This window comes from Pleurodeles waltl, chromosome 5 (assembly GCF_031143425.1).
Source record: "Pleurodeles waltl isolate 20211129_DDA chromosome 5, aPleWal1.hap1.20221129, whole genome shotgun sequence".
NCBI lineage: Eukaryota > Metazoa > Chordata > Amphibia > Caudata > Salamandridae > Pleurodeles > Pleurodeles waltl.
Window position 1 is genome coordinate 1,013,807,893 of NC_090444.1, and position 20,050 is coordinate 1,013,827,942.

Genomic DNA, 20,050 nt, shown 5'->3' on the forward strand with positions numbered 1-20,050 from the left:
GCGACAGATACTCCACTGCAGTGAACCAAAATGCGATTGATAAAATCTCATCAAATGGCTGAAAGAGCCCGGTCAAAGAAAGCCAGTGGTTAGAAGGGGCAGGCCAAAAGCCTACCATATGCATATTGTTAACTACAGGCCTGTTGACAGCTTACAAAACCCAGTCCTAAAACCTATCAGGAACATTCAGAGTACAATATAGTTCAAGCTGTGGCCCTCACAAATCATAAATGGCAAAATAGATAATGTTCCAATAATTATCATTCAAAAAACTACAGTGAGCCTGCAACAACGTTGTAGTGGTGGGTGGTGGCTTTTCCTACAGGTTTATAGGACACAACTGATAATCAACAGAACTTTAAATTTGTCACACAAAATATATGCGCTGTAAAATATTTTGAGTAATATAAACGGTTACAGGTTAGAGTGCAGGGTCAGGTGGAATATCTTAAAGGAAAAATCTAAAATGTGTTCTTTGTTTTTTTCTCACAAAGTCAAATTGGAAATACACTGAGTAAGGGAGCTACAGTGCTAGGAAATGTAGGGTACTGGTGCACGGGTGTCTTTATTTCAAGGACTGTAGCGTTTGCTAAATTATATTGAGTGTTCAATCTAACAACTGCTATTAATATTGCAACAGAGAATACAGGACAAACCATTGTATGATGTTTATTCAATGTTGTTATGCTGATACAGAAAGTCTAGCTTGGAAGAAATCTGGATAAGTAAAAAGTGCAGCAGTCACTGAAGACATTCAAAGTTTGCTTAATGCGCATAACATAAAATGTGTATTTTTAAAGCACGTATTAACATTATTGGCATCTTGACGCTGAATATTAGATGAACCTTGTTATCAAACTCCACTGCACACATTTTATAGACTTTAGTGGGATTAAAGACGGCATAGACGTGCTGAAATTCAAACCTGGGACCATAAGGTAAAACACAGATTCCTCCAATAGATACATTAGTCCACTGAGTCACCGAACTCAGCTGATGTCTTTTACTTGTTTAATTACTGAGAGTTTCCATTTCTCCTCAATCATAACTGGGCTTGTGAATCAACTTGCCTCATCTGCAAATGTTGTTCTTTCCACTTACAGAACACGTGCCACATTTTCATTACTTAAGTCCAAGTTTTACTCTCTCTGGCCAGAGAAACCAAGGAAGAAAAATTCTCATAGTAAAAGATGCCTCGTCCACACCAGGGGATCGTTCCCCCTCCTAGTGTTGTCAGGTCCTCACCACGGAATCCTCAGGCTCTGCTCGGCCAGACTTGCATGTCTGCAACAGCGGCTTCAGTCGCATTCGATGGACCGGAATTAGCAGATGTGAGATGTGATCAGTTCCTCTAGGCCCCAGATGAGGTGGGCTGTAACGTTTTGTATTTTTTTTTTAAGTTTTCTTAATATTTTTACATACACAAACTATAGTCTCCATGACAGTAGTTTATGTGAGAGGGCCATGGAAAGAGGGCAATCCAGTGGTGAGTCACCAATGATTGAAGAATCTTATAGGGATGCAATGCAGTGAACATCTTCTTGGTCACACTGTTGCGGGATGAGCTGTAATTTCGAGTTACAGATGACCGCTGCTTGGTTTTGGAACACAGCTTGAGGGCAATGTGGACACACAAGAGCACATTTGGAACCCTGGAGTCTAGTAACATAATCTATGTTCATGAGCATTAGAAGGAGAGACAGCTATGACCAATCCAATTCTGAACATGAGTGAGGCATCAATGGGAAATCTGTGGTTTCAAATATCCATTACACATCCTAATACGGATCTGGCTATCATGGCTGTTAATGGGATAGCTGATGCCATGACTGATAAAGTTGCTTGACGGTGTTATTGAGTATGTGTTGACGAGGACCGGGGATAATGATGATTGTTGGAGCATGCCTTTGGGTACTTTGGTGGTTCCTGGGAATAAGGGATCCAGTTTCACCTGCTTTGTGCAATTAAATAAGAAGGACCAGAACATTTGAACTATTGAACTTGGTCGTTTTTCTCCAAACATTTCTACAGGTAATGTATCATCGTTGGTAAGTAATTGAAAGTTAACATTTGTTTCCAAATATTTAAAGCTAGGACACGAAAGAGATACATATAAAATGCAATAGTTAATTACCATGTAGCAGGATATGGTGACAGGGCCCATGAAACTTTGCATGTTTGCATAATATGATGATTTCGGGTCAAGACAATGGGTCAAGACACTGACTTGTACACAACCTATTTCTGCAAGTCGGCACCTTTAACTTTTGAGAAGTTTCTAATGTGTTGTGAAAAGAACTTAATTTGAAGGGTAAGCAAAATTAAAAGATGCATATTTAATGATCTAATATTCACCCTTTGCCAACGTGCACTAGAAAAGACTGTTGTACGGGTAGGGGGTTTTACCATGTTATCAAAACCTAGTCCTTTACATTTGGTAACCAACACATAAAAAGGCTACAGTCAAATGTTACCTTTAGAGGATGGCGACTACCACTACACTCGCTGCCATAAGGCAAGTGAGCGCAAACCGCCCATGCGAATGCATTACAGAGGGAATACTCTTGGACATTCACAGCTCCGGTTATACATTCACATGACATTCTGATTTGAACAGTGAGTGAATTGTCGTGCATAATGTACACTAGATGCCGGGTACACAAGATGTACAAAAATGTATTAAAGAGATGATACGCCTTCGTCTGCTCTAGACACTTTTCTTCCTCAGTAAAAAATATATCTGGCCTATGTCTGGTGCTGCAGGCAAGCGTTTAGCACTTTTTAAGAAAAGTACAACGTTGCCTTTTAAAAAAATATGATTGTGTGACTGAATGTGTAGGTTTTTAGCACAAGTTTCTGCCAGCAATAAGGCGGGTATTTGCCTTCAAGGGAATGAACAAACTCAATCCACAATCTCATGTTTCGCTGAATTATGTCTAAAATCCCAAAGCGTTGCTGCTGATGCCTGTTATGCTTGATATGTGGAAGGACAAACAGAGGTGGTCCCATGTCTCCAGCCTTATACGCAAGGGTGCTATAGCTGCCTTGTATCGATCTTGTTTCACAATCCTGCAATGGCACACTACTTGTCTTTATATAGAGAACACATCCTCAAATACAGTGAAGTCACATCTGCCAACAAAGGAACCACATAAATAATCCATCATTTTTTGTCTTCACCAGCTTTATATGACTAGCTCAGATTCTGGAGGTAATAAGAAAAAGCACAGAGGAGAATACTTTTTCCAGTTCAATGACTGAGGTCCATACGAAGCAATTCTCACTCATTGCTAGGTCTCACCTAAGCAAAAGCCTCGGTTTAATAAACAGACACATCACCTGCAATCACACTGGTGGAAGAAATAATACTAAAAATAAGATTACTCCTTCTGGTCCGCTGCAGGCTCTGCTTAGGAAAATGACACTAAGTCCCATGTAGAGCAATCAAAGAAGGGCTGCCTAGACAGTTATGTCACACCGGTGCAGAAACCAAATGATGATACATAGAAGCTGAAAACTGAACTGCTAGTAGATGAAGGAACAGAGTTAAATAACAAAAAATCTCACAGACATCTTGTAAATGTCTCAAAAATACCACAAAATGGTAAAAACCATAAAATGACCCAAGGAAACACTGGAGATAAGCGAGGAGCAAATCCTAATGAGCCTCGAGAAAGCATTATATGTGAACAAGGGTTACACAAATCTAGGCGGTCACACAACACATGCAGAAACTGAGGTGCAGAAACGACCCATTCAGGGGCCTCCACTTGGCTTTTCTTCTCCTGGGCAATGGACACTGTGACGAAGGAAGAACTTCAGAGACATTGAAAATAATGTGTTTGGAGGGAAGGGTTGTCCAAGGTTGAGCACTTACTTGTTGAGAATCTCAGGGGATTATCAGCATAGTAAGTATGGAGCTATCACCTTAAGTTATGTTGTTTGTTGTTGAATGCAACACCTGAATGCAACACCTTGTACCTTTGACATCAGGCATGTTATACACACCATTTACTTGAATGTATTACTTATTGCAACTGTTCTACCATGAAAATGCATTTCCAAATTTATTTCCGCTGCCAACAGTTTCAGTGCTCTCTAACGTTTTTTCCTTTGTACTATTCAAGCCTTTAGTTTCGGCAAGGGCAATACAGAGATATTCACGACGGATGATGATAAAGCTTATACAATAAACAACATCCGGTTGCTGCAAAAACAAGGAAAAGTAAACACTAACTCTTCCCAAAGGTCATTTAAGAACCAATTCTTAAATGTCTGGGCAAAAATGAGTGACAGCTCCCAACATATACGTGTAAAATGTTAATGTGTACAAGAAATCACTTGATGGACTACTGGGAGACAGTGGCTTCTCGTGCCTATGAAAAGAACTTTTAGTTACTCTTTCCAATTCTTATGATTTTAGGTATTGACTCATATGTAGCAAATCAATATTTTCAGATGACTGATATATGGAACAGAGCCAAATCGGCTTTAAACAACCAACAGAAAGCTTATATTTGATATTCTCAAAATCTAAAATTAATAAATTGAAGCAAGAGCCACTTAGAAATAAGAAACAGAAATATTTCAATTAACAAAATGTAAAGAAATGGCTCCCTGTTGCAGTTACCCCCCACTTTTTGCCTGATACTAATGCTGACTTGACTGAGAAGTGTGCTGGGACCCTGCTAACCAGGCCCCAGCACCAGTGTTCTTTCACCTAAAATGTACTTTTGATTCCACAATTGGCACACCCTGGCATCCAGGTAAGTCCCTTGTAACTGGTACCCCTGGTACCAAGGGCCCTGATGCCAGGGAAGGTCTCTAAGGGCTGCAGCATATCTTATGCCACCCTGGGGACCCCTCACTCAGCACAGACACACTGCTTGCCAGCTTGTGTGTGCTGATGAGAACAAAACGAGTAAGTCGACATGGCACTCCCCTCACACTGCCTATGCAGTATAGATAAGTCACCCCTCTAGTAGGCCTTACAGCCCTAAGGCAGGGTGCACTATACCATAGGTGAGGGCACCAGTGCATGAGCACTATGCCCCTACAGTGTCTAAGCAAAACCTTAGACATTGTAAGTGCAGGGTAGCCATAAGAGTATATGGTCTGGGAGTCTGTCAAAAACGAACTCCACAGCTCCATAATGGCTACACTGAATACTAGGAAGTTTAGTATCAAACTTCTCAGAATAATAAACCCACACTGATGCCAGTGTTGGATTTATTAAAAAATGCATCTTAGAGATGCCCCCCTGTATTTTACCCAATTATTCAGTGTAGGCTGACTGGTTCCAGCAGCCTGCCACAACCGAGACATGTTGCTGGCCCCATGGGGAGAGTGCCTTTGTCACTCTGAGGCCAGTAACAAAGCCTGCACTGGGTGGAGATGCTATCACCTCCCCCAGGCAGGAGCTGTAACACCTGGCGGTGAGCCTCAAAGGCTTACCCCCTTTGTTCCAGCACCGCAGGGCACTCCAGCTAGTGGAGTTGCCCGCCCCCTCCGGCCACGGCCCCACTTTTGGCGGCAAGGCCGGAGGAGATAATGAAAAAACAAGGAGGAGTCACTGGCCAGTCAGGACAGCCCCTAAGGTGTCCTGAGCTGAGGTGACTCTGACTTTTAGAAATCCTCCATCTTGTAGAAGGAGGATTCCCCCAATAGGGATAGGAATGTGACCCCCTCCCCTTGGGAGGAGGCACAAAGAGGGTGTACCCACCCTCAGGGCTAGTAGCCATTGGCTACTAACCCCCCAGACCTAAACACGCCCTTAAATTTAGTATTTAAGGGCTCCCCTGAACCTAAGAATTTAGATTCCTGCAACTTACAAGAAGAAGAGGACTGCTGAGCTGAAAGACCCCTGCAGAGGAAGAAAAGAAGACACCAACTGCTTTGGCCCCAGACCTACCGGCCTGTCTCCTGCCTTCCAAAGAAACCTGCTCCAGCGACGCTTTCCCAAGGACCAGCGACCTCTGAATCCTCAGAGGACTGCCCTGCTTCAAGAAAGACTAGAAACTCCCGAGGACAGCGGCACTGCTCCAAAAGAACTGCAACTTTGTTACAGAGGAGCAGATTTAAAGACCCCTGCAAATCCCCGCAAGAAGCGTGAGACTTGCAACACTGCACCCGGCGACCCCGACTCGACTGGTGGAGAACCAACACCTCAGGGAGGACCCTCCGGCGACTCCGAGACCGTGAGTAACCAAAGTTGTCCCCCCTGAGCCCCCACAGCGACGCCTGCAGAGGGAATCCCGAGGCTCCCCCTGACCGCGACTGCCTGAACCTAAAGTCCCGACGGCTGGAAAAGACCCTGCACCCGCAGCCCCCAGCACCTGAAGGAACGGAACTTCTGTGCAGGAGTGACCCTCAGGAGGCCCTCTCCCTTGCCCAGGTGGTGGCTACCCCGAGGAGCCCCCCCCCCTTGCCTGCCTGCACCGCTGAAGAGACCCCTTGGTCTCCCATTGAAACCTACAGAGAACCCGACGCTTGTTTACACACTGCACCCGGCCGCCCCCGCGCTGCTGAGGATGTACTTTTTGTGCTGACTTGTGTCCCCCCCCCGGTGCCCTACAAAACCCCCCTGGTCTGCCCTCCGAAGACGCGGGTACTTACCTGCTGGCAGACCGGAACCGGGGCACCCCCTTCTCTCCATTGAAGCCTATGTGTTTTGGGCACCTCTTTGACCTCTGCACCTGACCGGCCCTGAGCTGCTGGTGTGGTAACTTTGGGGTTGCTCTGAACCCCCAACGGTGGGCTACCTTGGACCCAAACCTGAGACTTGTATGTGATTTACTTACCTGCTAAAACTAACAATAACTTACCTCCCCCAGGAACTGTGAAAATTACACTGTGTCCACTTTTAAAACAGCTTATTGTGTTTTATGTAAAAAGCATATATGCTACTGTGATTATTCAAAGTTCCTAAAGTACTTACCTGTAATACCTTTCAAATGAGATTTTACATGTAGAATTTGAACCTGTGGTTCTTAAAATAAACTAAGAAAAGATATTTTTCTATAACAAAACCTATTGGCTGGATTTGTCTCTGAGTGTGTGTTCCTCATTTATTGCCTGTGTGTATGTACAACAAATGCTTAACACTACTCCTTTGATAAGCCTACTGCTCGACCACACTACCACAAAATAGAGCATTAGTATTATCTCTTTTTGCCACTATCTTACCTCTAAGGGGAACCCTTGGACTCTGTGCATACTATTCCTTACTTTGAAATAGTGCATACAGAGCCAACTTCCTACACAAAAGAATCAAGAACCGGGTGTTTATTTAATCAAAAATGATGGATGACTCCAATACCTTGCCGACATAAGACTGTAGTCATTCCATTACAGAACTGTCAAAGCCCAATCCCATCTTCAAAGAAAGAGTAACAGCAGCAGTTTGACAAGAAACCATACGATCTGGAATGAACCAATCAACCAATGTCAAGAGCTTTATATTGATCTATATACTTAAACCTAATCTGGTGTCCCGGAAAATCCAGACCCATACAGGTGAAGTGGTAGGAAGGCATCACCAGAATGAGCCAAATATTAGTGTATTATAAAATTGAGAATCATGGTTAATAAAGCATCACTTGTTGATTTAAATTAAATCTCCCAGGACAACGGGCATACAGAAATGTAGGGAGGCTGTCGAAACTGTTCACTTGCTATTAATTATTGTGGGTGTATTAATGTATGATAACTACACTTGTGTGAATTGTGGAATGTGTTGTTACTAATATTCATATGACCAAATGTAGAAACAAATCAATAAACAAATACTGAGAAGAAAAGAAACTCGAGAATCATGCATGTAGAGGGGTTCATATGAATCGCCAAAATAAGTTACATCTAATGAACAAAAGACACACTGGTTAGGTTTGAAATGAAGGAGCTGGTGTCCTAGTCGAAAGTGCATAGATGTCATTTGATTTAGGGGCACATCAAACAATAAGGTGTATGGAAAACATACAGAAAGTCTGAATTATCATTACTCACGTGTACTTTGGGCCCAAAGAGGTGGCAATCACAGTGAAAGTGAAAAGTAAACCTCTGACAGGAGCCACCAGTGGGCTATCTCAATCCCTTCTGGGGTTGGCCACACTTCCTCTGTCTCTCTCAAGCACGGGAGACTGGGGGAACAGGCGCAGTAACTTCTGCTTTTACCCTTACACATCCCATGGTGTTTTTGCTGCATCTGGACAAGGGGCCAAAGTGCTAGATCACAGGCACCGGAGACAAGTGTGGGCCGGATCAGACTGGTCAGTGCAGTGGCCAATGGTGGCCATATTTAGAATTTTGCTCTCTGCCACAGTGAGCCACCATTGGTTGCCCCATGACTAGCTGGGTCACCGGGGCAGTCGTTAGGGTCGGTAGGGCAGGTTACCTGATTACACATCGCTGGTTGCCTCAGGGCTAATGGACTAGCTGTAGGAAGTTGGCTCTGTATGTGCTATTTCAAAGTAAGGAATAGCATGCACAGAGTCCAAGGGTTCCCCTTAGAGGTAAAATAGTGGTAAAAATAGATAATACTAATGCTCTATTTTGTGGTAGTGTGGTCGAGCAGTAGGCTTATCCAAGGAGTAGTGTTAAGCATTTGTTGTACATACACAGACAATAAATGAGGTACACACACTCAGAGACAAATCCAGCCAATAGGTTTTTGTATAGAAAAATATCTTTTCTTAGTTTATTTTAAGAACCACAGGTTCAAATTCTACAGGTAATATCTCATTCGAAAGGTATTGCAGGTAAGTACTTTAGGAACTTTAAATCATAAAAATTGCATGTATACTTTTCAAGTTATTGACAAATAGCTGTTTTAAAAGTGGACACTTAGTGCAATTTTCACAGTTCCTAGGGGAGGTAAGTATTTGTTAGGTTAACCAGGTAAGTAGGACACTTACAGGGCTTAGTTCTTGGTCCAAAGTAGCCCACCGTTGGGGGTTCAGAGCAACCCCAAAGTTACCACACCAGCAGCTCAGGGCCGGTCAGGTGCAGAGTTCAAAGTGGTGCCCAAAACACATAGGCTTCAATGGAGAAGGGGGTGCCCCGGTTCCAGTCTGCCAGCAGGTAAGTACCCGCGTCTTCGGAGGGCAGACCAGGGGGGTTTTGTAGGGCACCGGGGGGGACACAAGCCCACACAGGAATTTCACCCTCAGCGGCGCGGGGGCAGCCGGGTGCAGTGTTAGAACAAGCGTCGGGTTTGTAGTGTTAGTCTATGGGAGATCTAGGGATCTCTTCAGCGCTGCAGGCAGGCAAGGGGGGGGTTCCTCGGGGAAACCTCCACTTGGGCAAGGGAGAGGGACTCCTGGGGGTCCCTTCTCCAGTGAAAGTCCGGTCCTTCAGGTCCTGGGGGCTGCGGGTGCAGGGTCTCTCCCAGGCGTCGGGTTTTGGATTCAAGGAGTCGCGGTCAGGGGAAGCCTCGGGGTTCCCTCTGCAGGCGGCGCTGTGGGGGCTCAGGGGGGACAGGTTTTGGTACTCACAGTCTTAGAGTAGTCCTGGGGTCCCTCCTGAGGTGTTGGATCTCCACCAGCCGAGTCGGGGTCGCCGGGTGCAGTGTTGCAAGTCTCACGCTTCTTGCGGGGAGCTTGCAGGGTTCTTTCAAAGCTGCTGGAAACAAAGTTGCAGCCTTTCTTGGAGCAGGTCCGCTGTCCTCGGGAGTTTCTTGTCTTTTCGAAGCAGGGGCAGTCCTCAGAGGATGTCGAGGTCGCTGGTCCCTTTGGAAGGCGTCGCTGGAGCAGGATCTTTGGAAGGCAGGAGACAGGCCGGTGAGTTTCTGGAGCCAAGGCAGTTGTCGTCTTCTGGTCTTCCTCTGCAGGGGTTTTCAGCTAGGCAGTCCTTCTTCTTGTTGTTGCAGGAATCTAATTTTCTAGGGTTCAGGGTAGCCCTTAAATACTCAATTTAAGGGCGTGTTTAGGTCTGGGGGGTTAGTAGCCAATGGCTACTAGTCCTGAGGGTGGGTACACCCTCTTTGTGCCTCCTCCCAAGGGGAGGGGGTCACAATCCTAACCCTATTGGGGGAATCCTCCATCTGCAAGATGGAGGATTTCTAAAAGTTAGAGTCACCTCAGCTCAGGACACCTTAGGGGCTGTCCTGACTGGCCAGTGACTCCTCCTTGTTGCTTTCTTTGTTCCCTCCAGCCTTGCCGCCAAAAGTGGGGGCCGTGGCCGGAGGTGGCGGGCAACTCCACTAAGCTGGAGTGCCCTGCTGGGCTGTGACAAAGGGGTGAGCCTTTGAGGCTCACCGCCAGGTGTTACAGCTCCTGCCTGGGGGAGGTGTTAGCATCTCCACCCAGTGCAGGCTTTGTTACTGGCCTCAGGGTGACAAAGGCACTCTCCCCATGGGGCCAGCAACATGTCTCTAGTGTGGCAGGCTGCTGGAACTAGTCAGCCTACACAGACAGTCGGTTAAGTTTCAGGGGGCACCTCTAAGGTGCCCTCTGTGGTGTATTTTACAATAAAATGTACACTGGCATCAGTGTGCATTTATTGTGCTGAGAAGTTTGATACCAAACTTCCCAGTTTTCAGTGTAGCCATTATGGTGCTGTGGAGTTCGTGTTTGACAGACTCCCAGACCATATACTCTTATGGCTACCCTGCACTTACAATGTCTAAGGTTTTGTTTAGACACTGTAGGGGTACCATGCTCATGCACTGGTACCCTCACCTATGGTATAGTGCACCCTGCCTTAGGGCTGTAAGGCCTGCTAGAGGGGTGACTGACCTATACTTGCATAGGCAGTGAGAGGCTGGCATGGCACCCTGAGGGGAGTGCCATGTCGACTTACTCGTTTTGTTCTCACTAGCACACACAAGCTGGCAAGCAGTGTGTCTGTGCTGAGTGAGAGGTCTCCAGGGTGGCATAAGACATGCTGCAGCCCTTAGAGACCTTCCTTGGCATCAGGGCCCTTGGTACTAGAAGTACCAGTTACAAGGGACTTATCTGGATGCCATGGTCTGCCAATTGTGGATACAAAAGTACAGGTTAGGGAAAGAACACTGGTGCTGGGGCCTGGTTAGCAGGCCTCAGCACACTTTCAATTGTAAACATAGCATCAGCAAAGGCAAAAAGTCAGGGGGCAACCATGCCAAGGAGGCATTTCCTTACACAACCCCCCCCCAAACGAAAGAGGATGAGACTAACCTTTCCCAAGAGAGTCTTCATTTTCTAAGTGGAAGAACCTGGAAAGGCCATCTGCATTGGCATGGGCAGTCCCAGGTCTGTGTTCCACTATAAAGTCCATTCCCTGTAGGGAGATGGACCACCTCAACAGTTTAGGATTTTCACCTTTCATTTGCATCAGCCATTTGAGAGGTCTGTGGTCAGTTTGAACTAGGAAGTGAGTCCCAAAGAGGTATGGTCTCAGCTTCTTCAGGGACCAAACCACAGCAAAGGCCTCCCTCTCAATGGCACTCCAACGCTGCTCCCTGGGGAGTAACCTCCTGCTAATGAAAGCAACAGGCTGGTCAAGGCCATCATCATTTGTTTGGGACAAAACTGCCCCTATCCCATGTTCAGAGGCATCAGTCTGCACAATGAACTGCTTAGAATAATCTGGAGCTTTTAGAACTGGTGCTGAGCACATTGCTTGTTTCAGGGTGTCAAAGGCCTGTTGGCATTCCACAGTCCAGTTCACTTTCTTGGGCATTTTCTTGGAGGTGAGTTCAGTGAGGGCTGTCACAATGGATCCATATCCCTTCACAAACCTCCTGTAATACCCAGTCAAGCCAAGGAATGCCCTGACTTGAGTCTGGGTTTTTGGAGCTACCCAGTCCAGAATAGTCTGGATCTTGGGTTGGAGTGGCTGAACTTGGCCTCCACCTACAAGGTGGCCCAAGTAAACCACAGTTCCCTGCCCTATCTGGCATTTGGATGCCTTGATAGAGAGGCCTGCAGATTGCAGAGCCTTCAAAACCTTCTTCAGGTGGACCAGGTGATCCTGCCAGGTGGAGCTAAAGACAGCAATATCATCAAGATAAGCTGTGCTAAAGGACTCCAAGCCAGCAAGGACTTGATTCACCAACCTTTGGAAGGTGGCAGGGGCATTCTTTAAACCAAAGGGCATAACAGTAAACTGATAATGCCCATCAGGTGTGGAGAATGCTGTTTTCTCTTTTGCTCCAGGTGCCATTTTTATTTGCCAGTACCCTGCTGTCAAGTCAAAGGTACTTAAGAATTTGGCAGCACCTAATTTATCTATGAGCTCATCAGCTCTAGGAATTGGATGAGCATCTGTCTTGGTGACAGAATTGAGCCCCCTGTAGTCCACACAAAACCTCATCTCTTTCTTTCCATCTTTGGTGTGAGGTTTGGGGACTAAGACCACTGGGCTAGCCCAGGGGCTGTCAGAGCGCTCAATTACTCCCAATTCCAGCATCTTGTGGACTTCCACCTTGATGCTTTCCTTAACATGGTCAGATTGTCTAAAGATTTTGTTCTTGACAGGCATGCTGTCTCCTGTGTCCACATCATGGGTACACAGGTGTGTCTGACCAGGGGTTAAGGAGAAGAGTTCAGGAAACTGTTGTAGGACTCTCCTACAATCAGCTTGCTGTTGGCCAGAGAGGGTGTCTGAGTAGATCACTCCATCTACTGAGCCATCTTTTGGGTCTGATGACAGAAGATCAGGGAGAGGTTCACTCTCTGCCTCCTGATCCTCATCTGTTACCATCAACAGATTTACATCAGCCCTGTCATGGAAGAGCTTAAGGCGGTTCACATGGATCACCCTCTTGGGGCTCCTGCTTGTGCCCAGGTCCACCAGGTAGGCGACCTGACTCTTCCTTTCTAGCACTGGGTAAGGGCCACTCCATTTGTCCTGGAGTGCCCTGGGAGCCACGGGCTCCAGAACCCAGACTTTCTGCCCTGGTTGGAACTCAACCAGTGCAGCCTTTTGGTCATACCAAAACTTCTGGAGCTGTTGGCTGGCCTCAAGGTTTTTGGTTGCCTTTTCCATGTACTCTGCCATTCTAGAGCGAAGGCCAAGTACATAGTCCACTATGTCTTGTTTAGGCTCATGAAGAGGTCTCTCCCAGCCTTCTTTAACAAGAGCAAGTGGTCCCCTTACAGGATGACCAAACAGAAGTTCAAAGGGTGAGAATCCTACTCCCTTCTGTGGCACCTCTCTGTAAGCGAAAATCAGACATGGCAAGAGGACATCCCATCTCCTTTTGAGCTTTTCTGGGAGCCCCATGATCATGCCTTTTAATGTCTTGTTGAATCTCTCAACTAAGCCATTAGTTTGTGGATGGTATGGTGTAGTGAATTTGTAAGTCACTCCACACTCATTCCACATGTGTTTTAGGTATGCTGACATGAAGTTGGTACCTCTGTCAGACACCACCTCCTTAGGGAAACCCACTCTGGTAAAGATACCAATGAGGGCCTTGGCTACTGCAGGGGCAGTAGTCGACCTAAGGGGAATAGCTTCAGGATACCTAGTAGCATGATCCACTACTACTAGGATGTACATATTTCCTGAGGCTGTGGGAGGTTCCAGTGGACCAACTATGTCCACACCCACTCTTTCAAAGGGGACCCCCACCACTGGAAGTGGAATGAGGGGGGCCTTTGGGTGCCCACCTGTCTTACCACTGGATTGACAGGTGGGGCAGGAGAGGCAAAACTCCTTAACCTTCTGGGACATATTGGGCCAGTAGAAGTGGTTGACTAACCTCTCCCACGTCTTGGTTTGTCCCAAATGCCCAGCAAGGGGAATATCATGGGCTAAGGTCAGAATAAACTCTCTGAACGACTGAGGCACTACCACTCTCCTAGTGGCACCAGGTTTGGGGTCTCTGGCCTCAGTGTACAGGAGTCCATCTTCCCAATAGACCCTATGTGTTCCATTTTTCTTGCCCTTGGACTCTTCAGCAGCTTGCTGCCTAAGGCCTTCAAGAGAGGGACAGGTTTCTTGTCCCTTACACAGCTCCTCCCTTGAGGGTCCCCCTGGGCCTAAGAGCTCAACCTGATAAGGTTCAAGCTCCAAAGGCTCAGTTCCCTCAGAGGGCAGAACTTCTTCCTGAGAAGAGAGGTTCTCTTTTTCTGACTGTGTTGCAGTTGGTTTCCCAACTGACTTTCCTTTTCTCTTGGTAGGCTGGGCCATTTTTCCAGACTCCAGCTCTACTTTTTCACCCTGTGCCTTGCATTGTGCTCTTGTTTTTACACACACCAGTTCAGGGATACCCAGCATGGCTGCATGGGTTTTTAGTTCTACCTCCGCCCATGCTGAGGACTCCAGGTCATTTCCAAGCAGACAGTCTACTGGGATGTTTGAGGAGACCACCACCTGTTTCAGGCCATTGACCCCTCCCCATTCTAAAGTTACCATTGCCATGGGATGTGCTTTAGTTTGATTGTCAGCATTGGTGACTGTATAAGTTTTTCCAGTCAGGTATTGGCCAGGGGAAACCAGTTTCTCTGTCACCATGGTGACACTGGCACCTGTATCCCTCAGGCCCTCTACACTTGTCCCATTAATAAAGAGCTGCTGCCTGTATTTTTGCATGTTAGGGGGCCAGGCAGCTAGTGTGGCTAAATCCACCCCACCCTCAGAGACTAGAGTAGCTTCAGTGTGGACCCTGATTTGCTCTGGGCACACTGTTGATCCCACTTGGAGACTAGCCATTCCAGTGTTACCTGGATTGGAGTTTGGAGTGGAACTTTTCTTGGGACAGGCCTTGTCTCCAGTTTGGTGTCCAGACTGACTACAGTTTCGACACCAGGCCTTTTTGGGATCAAAGTTTTTACCCTTGTACCCAGGATTGTTTTGTGAAGAGGCTCTGGGCCCACCCTCCTGTGCAGGTTTTTGGGGGCCTTTAGAAGACTCTTGACTATTTTTATTTTTGGCTGTCTCACCACCTTTCCCCTGGGGAGGTTTTGTGACCCCTTTCTTTTGGTCACCCCCTGTGGAAGTTTTGGACACCCTAGTCTTGACCCAATGGTCCGCCTTCTTTCCCAATTCTTGGGGAGAAATTGGTCCTAGGTCTACCAGATGCTGATGCAGTTTATCATTGAAACAATTACTTAACAGGTGTTCTTTCACAAATAAATTGTACAGCCCATCATAATTACTTACACCACTGCCTTGAATCCAACCATCTAGTGTTTTTACTGAGTAGTCTACAAAGTCAACCCAGGTCTGGCTCGAGGATTTTTGAGCCCCCCTGAATCTAATCCTATACTCCTCAGTGGAGAATCCAAAGCCCTCAATCAGGGTACCCTTCATGAGGTCATAAGATTCTGCATCTTGTCCAGAGAGTGTGAGGAGTCTATCCCTACACTTTCCTGTGAACATTTCCCAAAGGAGAGCACCCCAGTGAGATTTGTTCACTTTTCTGGTTACACAAGCCCTCTCAAAAGCTGTGAACCATTTGGTGATGTCATCACCATCTTCATATTTAGTTACAATCCCTTTAGGGATTTTCAACATGTCAGGAGAATCTCTGACCCTATTTATGTTGCTGCCACCATTGATGGGTCCTAGGCCCATCTCTTGTCTTTCCCTCTCTATGGCTAGGATCTGTCTTTCCAAAGGCAATCTTTTGGCCATCCTGGCTAACTGGATGTCCTCTTCACTGGGGCTATCCTCAGTGATTTCAGAGGTGTTGGTCTCTCCTGTGAGGGAACCAGCATCTCTGACTATTATTTTTGGAGTCAGGGTTTGAGGGACCCTGTTCTCCCTAGATAGGACTGGTAGGGGGGAATTTTCCTCCAAGTCACTATCCTCTTCCTCTGAGTTGCCACCCTCAGAGGGGTTGGCCTTTTCAAACTCTGCCAAAAGCTCCTGGAGCTGTATTTTGGTAGGTTTGGGGCCCATTGTTATTTTCTTTATTTTACAGAGTGACCTTAGCTCCCTCATCTTAAGATGGAGGTAAGGTGTGGTGTCGAGTTCCACCACAGTCACATCTGTGCTAGACATTTTGCTTCTAAAAGTTGGAATACTTTTTAAGAATCTACAACTGGTTCTAGAATCTAATTCAAACTTTTACAAACTTTTAAACTCTAAAAGAAATGCTAAACAGGATCTAACACAAGGCCCTAGCAGGTCTTTTAAGAATTTAGAAAACTTTTCAAATTGCAAAAATCAATTTCTAATGACAATTTTGGAATTTGTCGTGTGATCAGGTATTGGCTGAGTAGTCCAGCAAATGCAAAGTCTTGTACCCCACCGCTGATCCACCAATGTAGGAAGTTGGCTCTGTATGTGCTATTTCAAAGTAAGGAATAGCATGCACAGAGTCCAAGGGTTCCCCTTAGAGGTAAAATAGTGGTAAAAATAGATAATACTAATGCTCTATTTTGTGGTAGTGTGGTCGAGCAGTAGGCTTATCCAAGGAGTAGTGTTAAGCATTTGTTGTACATACACATAGACAATAAATGAGGTACACACACTCAGAGACAAATCCAGCCAATAGGTTTTTGTATAGAAAAATATCTTTTCTTAGTTTATTTTAAGAACCACAGGTTCAAATTCTACAGGTAATATCTCATTCGAAAGGTATTGCAGGTAAGTACTTTAGGAACTTTAAATCATAAAAATTGCATGTATACTTTTCAAGTTATTGACAAATAGCTGTTTTAAAAGTGGACACAGTGCAATTTTCACAGTTCCTAGGGGAGGTAAGTATTTGTTAGGTTAACCAGGTAAGTAGGACACTTACAGGGCTTAGTTCTTGGTCCAAAGTAGCCCACCGTTGGGGGTTCAGAGCAACCCCAAAGTTACCACACCAGCAGCTCAGGGCCGGTCAGGTGCAGAGTTCAAAGTGGTGCCCAAAACACATAGGCTTCAATGGAGAAGGGGGTGCCCCGGTTCCAGTCTGCCAGCAGGTAAGTACCCGCGTCTTCGGAGGGCAGACCAGGGGGGTTTTGTAGGGCACCGGGGGGGACACAAGCCCACACAGGAATTTCACCCTCAGCGGCGCGGGGGCAGCCGGGTGCAGTGTTAGAACAAGCGTCGGGTTTGTAGTGTTAGTCTATGGGAGATCTAGGGATCTCTTCAGCGCTGCAGGCAGGCAAGGGGGGGGTTCCTCGGGGAAACCTCCACTTGGGCAAGGGAGAGGGACTCCTGGGGGTCACTTCTCCAGTGAAAGTCCGGTCCTTCAGGTCCTGGGGGCTGCGGGTGCAGGGTCTCTCCCAGGCGTCGGGTTTTGGATTCAAGGAGTCGCGGTCAGGGGAAGCCTCGGGGTTCCCTCTGCAGGCGGCGCTGTGGGGGCTCAGGGGGGACAGGTTTTGGTACTCACAGTCTTAGAGTAGTCCTGGGGTCCCTCCTGAGGTGTTGGATCTCCACCAGCCGAGTCGGGGTCGCCGGGTGCAGTGTTGCAAGTCTCACGCTTCTTGCGGGGAGCTTGCAGGGTTCTTTCAAAGCTGCTGGAAACAAAGTTGCAGCCTTTCTTGGAGCAGGTCCGCTGTCCTCGGGAGTTTCTTGTCTTTTCGAAGCAGGGGCAGTCCTCAGAGGATGTCGAGGTCGCTGGTCCCTTTGGAAGGCGTCGCTGGAGCAGGATCTTTGGAAGGCAGGAGACAGGCCGGTGAGTTTCTGGAGCCAAGGCAGTTGTCGTCTTCTGGTCTTCCTCTGCAGGGGTTTTCAGCTAGGCAGTCCTTCTTCTTGTTGTTGCAGGAATCTAATTTTCTAGGGTTCAGGGTAGCCCTTAAATACTCAATTTAAGGGCGTGTTTAGGTCTGGGGGGTTAGTAGCCAATGGCTACTAGTCCTGAGGGTGGGTACACCCTCTTTGTGCCTCCTCCCAAGGGGAGGGGGTCACAATCCTAACCCTATTGGGGGAATCCTCCATCTGCAAGATGGAGGATTTCTAAAAGTTAGAGTCACCTCAGCTCAGGACACCTTAGGGGCTGTCCTGACTGGCCAGTGACTCCTCCTTGTTGCTTTCTTTGTTCCCTCCAGCCTTGCCGCCAAAAGTGGGGGCCGTGGCCGGAGGGGGCGGGCAACTCCACTAAGCTGGAGTGCCCTGCTGGGCTGTGACAAAGGGGTGAGCCTTTGAGGCTCACCGCCAGGTGTTACAGCTCCTGCCTGGGGGAGGTGTTAGCATCTCCACCCAGTGCAGGCTTTGTTACTGGCCTCAGAGTGACAAAGGCACTCTCCCCATGGGGCCAGCAACATGTCTCTAGTGTGGCAGGCTGCTGGAACTAGTCAGCCTACACAGACAGTCGGTTAAGTTTCAGGGGGCACCTCTAAGGTGCCCTCTGTGGTGTATTTTACAATAAAATGTACACTGGCATCAGTGTGCATTTATTGTGCTGAGAAGTTTGATACCAAACTTCCCAGTTTTCAGTGTAGCCATTATGGTGCTGTGGAGTTCGTGTTTGACAGACTCCCAGACCATATACTCTTATGGCTACCCTGCACTTACAATGTCTAAGGTTTTGTTTAGACACTGTAGGGGTACCATGCTCATGCACTGGTACCCTCACCTATGGTATAGTGCACCCTGCCTTAGGGCTGTAAGGCCTGCTAGAGGGGTGACTGACCTATACTTGCATAGGCAGTGAGAGGCTGGCATGGCACCCTGAGGGGAGTGCCATGTCGACTTACTCGTTTTGTTCTCACTAGCACACACAAGCTGGCAAGCAGTGTGTCTGTGCTGAGTGAGAGGTCTCCAGGGTGGCATAAGACATGCTGCAGCCCTTAGAGACCTTCCTTGGCATCAGGGCCCTTGGTACTAGAAGTACCAGTTACAAGGGACTTATCTGGATGCCAGGGTCTGCCAATTGTGGATACAAAAGTACAGGTTAGGGAAAGAACACTGGTGCTGGGGCCTGGTTAGCAGGCCTCAGCACACTTTCAATTGTAAACATAGCATCAGCAAAGGCAAAAAGTCAGGGGGCAACCATGCCAAGGAGGCATTTCCTTACACTAGCCTATTAAGTCTGGATGGCCATTTTGACAAATGGCTCCTCAAAGTCACTAATTGTTTGGCCCCATATGGTTCAGGTTTGATATTTCTTTTTAACAGGAGAATAGGCATTTATTGACTCATTAGAACATGCTTAGGTTTATTGATAAGAATATATTTATAGGAATAACATTTCGTAACACATAGCCTACGCTCTGAGAACCTCATTGGTATGCGCTGACAGCTTAAGTGGATGAGAAATCACTAGGCCAGTGACATGTGATTAGGATTAATATTCACAGTCGAACCTTCCCCCAACTGTTTTTCAGTATGAGGGCCAGTTAGACAGACCACACCCGAGTGGCTTTCCTGCTGACCACTGATCCTAATGTTGTCTCGCAAAATGGCAGAGGTATTTAACCAGACCTTGGGACTGACCTAAATGGGAACTGATGGGGCCTGAACATATTCAAACGAGAGCTCATTTTCATAGGTATGGACCATTGCCTAAAAACAAACCACGGTGGGAGCTTTAGGTCACTTAAAGCAAAAGCTAGGGTTCAAGTCTGAGTGTGTTGTTACTGAGCACCCTATTACGGAGAGATAAAGCTATTAGCACATTTAGGGGGTCATTCTGACCCTGGCGGTCGGTGACCGCCAGGGTCACCGACCACGGGAGCACCGCCAACAGGCTGGCGGTGCTCCGTCGAGCATTCTGACCGCGGCGGTTCAGCCGCGGTCAGAAACGGAAAGTCGGCGGCCTCCCGCCGACTTTCCGCTGCTCGGGAGAATCCTCCATGGGGATTCTGACACCCCCTACCGCCATCCTGTTCCTGGCGGGAGGATGGCGGTAGGGGGTGCCGCGGGGCCCCTGGGGGCCCCTGCAGTGCCCATGCCAATGGCATGGGCACTGCAGGGGCCCCCGTAAGAGGGCCCCACTGTGTATTTCAGTGTCTGCAATGCAGACACTGAAATACGCGACGGGTGCAAACTGCACCCGTCGCACATACCCACTCCGCCGGCTCCATTCGGAGCCGGCTTCCTCGTGGGGAGGGGTTTCCCGCTGGGCTGGCGGGCGGCCTTCTGGCGGTCGCCCGCCAGCCCAGCGGGAAAGCCTGAATGGCCTCCGCGGTCTTTCGACCGCGGAGCGGCCATATGGCGGTTCCCGCGAGGCGGGCGGCGGTCAGGCCCT

General features: G+C 47.5%; 1 protein-coding gene across 5 annotated transcripts in view; it reads right to left on the reverse strand.

Moving 5' to 3' along the window:
• SASH1 (SAM and SH3 domain containing 1) overlaps positions 1-20,050 on the reverse strand; it is a 536,180-nt gene that overhangs the window by 240,685 nt on the left and 275,445 nt on the right. The gene's annotated exons all lie outside the window — the stretch shown is intronic.